This window comes from Balaenoptera acutorostrata, chromosome 3 (assembly GCF_949987535.1).
Source record: "Balaenoptera acutorostrata chromosome 3, mBalAcu1.1, whole genome shotgun sequence".
NCBI classification, from domain to species: domain Eukaryota; kingdom Metazoa; phylum Chordata; class Mammalia; order Artiodactyla; family Balaenopteridae; genus Balaenoptera; species Balaenoptera acutorostrata.
The window spans coordinates 17,870,753-17,877,894 of NC_080066.1; positions in this window are offsets into that span (position 1 = coordinate 17,870,753).

Sequence of the window (7,142 nt, forward strand, 5' to 3'; positions counted from 1 at the left end):
TCTTCTGGGAGATGCTCTTCCCTCCCAGCCACCAAGCGCGTCTTCTAGTGAGGATGTGGATTGGAGTGCTCACTGCACGTGACCCAAGCTGCCCTGGGAATTTCTGACCTTGAACTAAGAGAGGACGGCTCCCTGTGCTCTGTAGGGGAATCTGGGAGCCACCAGTGACTACGCTTGCCGCCAAGTAGTAGGTTTGTAAAAAGAAAATAGGACTCAGACACACCCAGAGCAGCAGAGACCAGGGATCAGAAAGCCCAGTGACTGTCAGCTCCAATTCCATCCTCCCAAGGTTTAAATCCGACTTTGCCCTTCCCATAGCGTGGGTCTATGAACCACTGTATCTCCCTCACCCCTGAGCTCACTTGGGGTGGGTTTATCTTACATAAAGTTAAAAAGGCCTAATGACAAGAATGCTAGGAATTCATCTCTCTGGGCCCTCTGTGTCTTTGAAAAACGTTTGAAGCACTGCATTACTTGGGATATGGGTTTCTCTGCTCTCAAAGAACCTTGAAATAACAGTTTCTTACTCACAGGTAAAATTTCAAAGCTGGTTTGCCACTCTGCCCTGTGAATTTGTCAGGGGCTCAGGCTGCTTCTCCCTGGGGGGGACCAGGGATCCAGGACATTACTGCATGGCCAGGGTGAGGATTTCAGGCTATTTCTGCCTGGTGGGATCAATCATGGTTATGGCCCAATGACCATTGCGTGTTTCCCGCTCTTCCCGTCTCTGAATGGGCGTTTTTACTGGTCATCATCATTAATCTCACCCTGTACTGTGTGTTGACTGTGAAGAGGGAGCAGATGATTCATTTCACTGTGTAGAGGAACCTCATATAGATGGGACTGAGGTGGCTATGCCTCCCCCAGAGACCCTGGGCGTTTCTGGGTGCAGTGACTCCATGGGGCTTTATGGTGGTCTCCCTTGGGAAAGGGCTGGCTGTGTTCTATGAGGGAAGAAAGCACGTGGATGCTTGCGGGCCTGTGACAGAGCCTGCCGATGCCCCCCAAATACCTCCTTCTTAATAGAATGCCCAGTAGCTGGATGGACCACTGGAGAAGAAAGAATAAAGAACACATATCCCGGCCTCCTGCAGCTTGGAGCACCCACGTGACTAAGCTTGGGTTAGTGGAGTATGTGAGAAGTGACACGCTCACCTACGGGTCACGCCTGAAAGGGAGAGACCTGCCCTCCACTCCTCCTTCCCCCTCCTGACAGCTGATGTGCAGACTGGGTGGTAAACCAACTTGGGTCGTGTAGACGAGACCAAAACCTTAGGGACGGCAGAGCAAGTAGACAGGAGGATCCTGGGTCCCCAACACAGGGAAGCTGCCATATCAGCCTGGGATGTTCCATGAGAGAGGAATAAACTTCTGTCTTCTGATACCCTTTATATTGGTCCTGTTAGGACAGCTGGACGTCACTTCTACTATGACAAGCACTACGTAAGTGCATATACAAGTAGCTATGCATTTTAGAATTGACGTTACTAGAAGTCAACGTCTAGGACCCCTCAGTTTCCTGTGTGAATGTGAAACTATAATGTTTAAGGTGATTAAAATGGATAACCACACCTTTGTCCGGCCTTCCTTCCCCAGTTCCCGGGGCCAGCCTGTGCTTGCCTTTGTCCCAGAAGCATGTCCCTGCCCGAGGTCCCGTGGGTCTTGCCAGGGGCTGACAGGCACTGGCTGCCTTGGTCTCACTGAGGCTGGATGAATTTGAAATGAGCTTCCTCCCACAGAGCCAGTGTCACTGAGGACACAAGTGTGGCTGCAGGGACATAGTCAAATGGTCAGGCCTGTGGCACTATGGCCGGAGGGAGCCTGGGGCAGCGTGAGGAGGAGGACTGGCCTCTGCCCCAGCACCCTAATCTTCCCCAGAGCCCCACTGTCCAGCAACTAAAGGGTTAGCGTCCGACTCACCTGGTTAGCAAGGCTCACCAGGACCTTGCTTCAAGGCTACATCTAGTGTCCGTTCTGACTTATTGGGCCCCAGGCATAGGAACAATCAAGTACTTGGAATCAGCCTTGCCTGTAGGTACCAGGCTCTATTGTTCCATCCACCTGCTTGTTCAGGTCATTCCAGCGAGTTTTCACAATGGGGTGTCCACTTCGTTCCCCTGCCTGTTATTCCTTCTTCCCACTGGAACTGAGCCTAGTCTTCAAGCCCGTGTCCTGACACCCTGCCATGTTCTTGCAAATTCTCTTCCTCTTTGGGGCTGGTTGGGTCCTGCCATGAATGGAAGAGACTCAATGCCATTTCCCTGCCTGCCTTCTTGACTCCTATGACCATGCACTGCCCATGATATGATGGATAGGTAGATAGATAGATACATATATACATACATACATAGATACATAGATAGATACATAGATGTATGTCATATATCACTGACACCTACCTAACCACACTCAAGGGTGTTGTGTGGATTGTAGTTTAAAGCTCTGGATTCAGAGCACCTGGGTTCAGACTCTATCTCCATCAAAGTCTTGGGAAAGTTATCCTTTCTAAGCTTCAGCAGCTTCATCTTCAAAATGAAGCGAATAATACTTACTTCATGGTCTAGTTGTGAGAATTGAATGGCACATAATAAGTAGTTGAGAAACTGCAGCTGAGCTGTGCTGTTATACCTGAGCTCACCACCCACCTGGCCGTTACTCCTGGCTCATCAAGCTGCCTCTCGGCATCAGCCTCCACAGCTCAGACATTCTCCCCATCTATCTGGTCCTGGCTTCTGCACCTGTTCTACCTGTCAGTGTTGCTGACCCCTTGCTGAGTGTGCTCAGTTCCACCCAAAGCATGACGCCTCATGTCGATAAGTATGGCAGCCTTCCCCAAGGGGTCCATCCTCTGTCCTTCAATGTCATTGTCAGAAAGGACAATACAAGCCAATTGACACATCATGCCTTCATCTCCACACTCCTGAAACTTACAGGAAGAGAACTACCACAAAGGAAGTTCGTATTTGCTTCTGAGTTCCTGGGATTAGCCCAACTCCAACACCCTGGTGGCCTCTGTGTAGACATGAGTCAGCCAAGGCAATCTGTGCTCCCCATCCTGCAGTAGGACTGCCCTGCTGCAGGGTCAGTCAGCAGGGGATGAGGGAGGTAATGAGGATGTGAGTGTCACCAGGAGTTCCCCACTGGGAAGGAATTGCCAGGCGCTGGCACAGAAGCTGGGAGCAGCTGCTCCTGCCCTGGGAACAGTTCTGGCCTCTGATATCGAGAAGAGTGAAAAAATGTCAGAAAGGGAAAACTTCCCTATTCGAGTTACAAATACGTCACCTGGTCCATAAACTGGGGTTCCCTCTGTCACCCCAGAGTATCACCCCTGAGCACCACCCTAGGGTTTAGAATAAAGAACAATGTCCACATGGCTTTGCTTCAAAGATCATCTCAATCTTGCTTAGGGAATCTGTCTACATAGATTAAAAAAATATCTCTTTTCCTCTACTTCTCTATTCTCAAGTGTAAATATCAGGTCCTGAAACATTTTAGAAAGGAGTAGGAATGAAAATGATGTTAGGAAGGGCTGGAGTAACAAAGGAGAAGAAGGAGGCAATTTGATGAAAGAACAATGAAGATCAAGATAGATGGAAGAAAAGTGAGAATGAATCCTGAAAACACCAGCGGGTGGTTTTACATAACCAGGAACACACAGGCCAAGGACACTCTGTTCAGCTTGTGGCTGCAAGAACCGGTCCACCTGCAGACCTGCAAGAGACACAGGTGATGGAACTGGGAGTCTGAGTACATCATGGCAGAGTGAGAAACGTCCTCAAAATATTTCACAATGACGTCCCTTTTATAGACCATCCTGTCGCACCTGTGGTACAAGTACAAGCAGTGTCCACAGAGAGGTTCTGCTCCATCAGGCACGTGGTTGCTGAGCTGCAGACTACGCCATGGACGCCCTCTCCCCACTGCCCTCTCACGGCCTCCATCCACTGGGCGTTGCTCTGGGCAGAGCAAATGTTTCCACAGAACCATGTCTAGCCACGTGGCCCTAGAGGGCAGGCACGGCTGCTGGGCAGATGGGACATTAGCTGCCGCTAAGGAATCAGGGCCTCCCTGGGGCTCTGTGCACCTCTGGCTCAGGCCTGCGTTCCATGTTTCCCCCGCTGTCCGAAAAGTGAACGCTTTTGTAAACTGAAATGGCGTAAAGTGAAGTAACAGTGACCTCTTTTTGTAAAAGTGAAAATCCTCTTTGGATTTCTTTTGGCTGGTGAAAACAGGGACTCATGGAGGTTCTTCATCAAAGCAAAGTGTTGTAAAGGGAACCTTCGAAAAGTGGGGGACACCTACATTCCACAAGCCAAAGGGACAGCTATTTGTTCATGGCTGGTGACTGGCTGGTGCACGTTTTCCTCCGCATTGGTGATATAGGCTCTTTAAGGACGAGGACGGTGCCCCAGGGGTGGTGACTTCCCACACAGCGTGGAGCAGGGGGCCAGCTACGTCCTGGAACAGAGCATTTGAAGGTGGACACGTGGACACCAAGACTCTGCTCTTCAGCCTCATTCCCCATCCCGACTGTCCTCTGTCGATGGAAATATGACTTCCATCTGTGGCAAAGGAGTGTGAGAGTTTGCCAAAATTCTCCCCATCGCGGAGCTTTCCTCCGGCCAAAGATGACTCATTCGGGTCATCTTTGCGAAAGACCTGGAAGGCCTGTCACTTGCAGTGGCCTCGTGCCAAGAGCAGGATGGAAGAGCTCACTTCTTCCTCTCACTGCCCACTTCCCACTCTCTACAGCATCGGTCTCCCCTCCACCCTCAAGTGACCTTCCTTGCGGAAGCACAAAGGCACCGGCCCGCTTCGGGCTCAGCTTTGCCAACAGTCATAGATTTCTGCGCCATGGTGTCTCCTCTCTTCCCCTGGAGAGCAACCCAAGCTTCCTCTCACCTTGGAATATTTGGGGCACCGGGAGCTGGATGGGAATGGCAGCATGAGTACTCAAAGGAGCTGAGCTTTCCCCGTTCCCTTCTCCACTCCTTCTACCACCCAGCCTTGCCTTGGCTCAGTGGAAGTACAAAAAGGAGTAATCATGTCTAGTACATAGAAGACGCTCTATAAATGATGTTGAAATATTTGGTCCAAAAACACAAACTGTGATGCATTCTCAAGCATCATTGAAAGACTGATAGGGAACTCCCTTCCTTACAGGATCCCTCTGGAATCATGTTAATTAGATGACTCTTGAACCATGGGAAAAAATACAGTATCTCCCAAGGGAGGGAGGGGGGGTTGGGACGAATTGGGAGATTGGGATTGACATATATACACTGCTATGTATAAAACAGGTAACTAATGAGAACCCACTGTACGGCACAGGGAACTCTACTCAATGCTCTATGGTGACCTAAATGGGAAGGAAATCCAAAAAAATAGGGGGTATATGTATATATATGGCTAATTCACTCTGCTGTACAGCAGAAACTGACACGACATTGTAAGGCAACTATACTCTAATTAAAAAAAAAAAGAATACAGTATCTCGTATATGATGTGTATAGACATAGGTGGGTAACCATCAAAGAATTATTTCCTTATCATTTCAATTAAACTCAGCAAACATTAATTAAGTGACTACTGTATGCAAACCTCTGTGCCAAGTTCAAGACCAGAATGAGAAGGACGCGGTGTCTGCTCTCTGGGAGCACAGCTCTATCCGGAGAAGAGTGAGTTGACAATTCATAAAGACGTGTTGAGACCCAAGGACGGTGACAGCCGCTAGCATGCGTCTTCCTCGAGGTGGGGCTGGTGGCTAAAGTCAAGGCAAGGTTGATTTAGAAAGTGAGGTCTCCCTGGGCTCTGAGTGAGGGCTAAGATTTTCCTTAATGTCAGGTGTGTGCATGGTGGGCTTGGGTGGGGCTGAGAATGATGGTGGACCAGGGTTCCCGGCAGAGGAAGGTCACGAGCAAAGGCCTGGAAGGGTGAAGATACGTGGGTTCTTGGGGAGCCTGGCTGACCCAATGTGTCTTCAGTGGAGGCTCTATAGAGGTGTGGAGGGCCAGAGGGCTGGAGGGATGCAGGGGGTCTGACTGTATAGGACATCGCGTTCCATGCTCGGGAGACATCCTGGAGGCCCCTATATGATCTTCTGTGGGTAAGGACCTGATCACACCTGCATTTTAGAAAAGGGATTACTTTCACCTGTTAATGAACTACAAGAGATTGAGGGTCCACTGTCTCACCTCCAATACCAATGTGGTGACACAAAAATGGCACCATGACAAGGAAAATTCAAGTGTCATTGGTGCGCCTACGTAAAGGGGTGTGTATCACATTGTCCTGGCTCAGGGGGGCCTTCAGGTGGTTCCTGAGCCCAGCCATGTACAGAGAGAGGCATGTCCTTTTCCCTTCCGTTGCCCTGCTGGGGGTTCAGAACCCCACGTCTTTCTCTTGACCATTTTCAGGGGAGCTCTCCACCTGGGGTTAATCAGACCGGAAGGCACTGGTAAGGGCCCAGGCAGCCCCCGCCAGCTAAGCAGCTGGGCAGGAGGCTGGCTGCGCCTCGCCCCAGGGAGGCTGGGCAGTCTGCGTCCCGGTTCTCTCCTGTCTGCCTGGTTTCTTCTCCTCGTGGTCTCCATCCTTTCGCTCCACCCACCTCCACCTCTGAGCCTGGACATCTGTCCTAGTGCAGGGGCTGAGGGCGAGGGAAGATCAGGTGGGGGCCTTGTGTTTACTCGTGAGGTTTTCCTGCCTAATCTTGCCTAGGTTAAGTCCTTGCCTTTCTCATTAAAAGAAAAAACAATCCAGGAAGAGGTTTCTTTTTCTCTGTTTCCTACTCTCATTTCCCCTTTGAGAGCCAAGAGTCACAGAAGAGTCCAAAGTCTGAACAGGAAACAGGACAAAATTTTAAAAAGAAAGGTTGGGGGGACTTCCCTGGTGGTGCAGTGGTTAAGAATCCGCCTGCCAATGCAGGGGACACGGGTTCGAGCCCTGGCCCGGGAAGATCCCACATGCTGCAGAGCAACTAAGCCCACACACCACAACGAAGAGTAGCCCCCGCTCACCACAACTAGAGAAAGCCCGCGCACAGCAACGAAGACCCAACGCAGCCAAAGATAAATAAAATACATTAAAAAAAAAAAAAAGAAATGTTGGGGCACAGGAAATATTGCCAATATTTTGTAATAGCT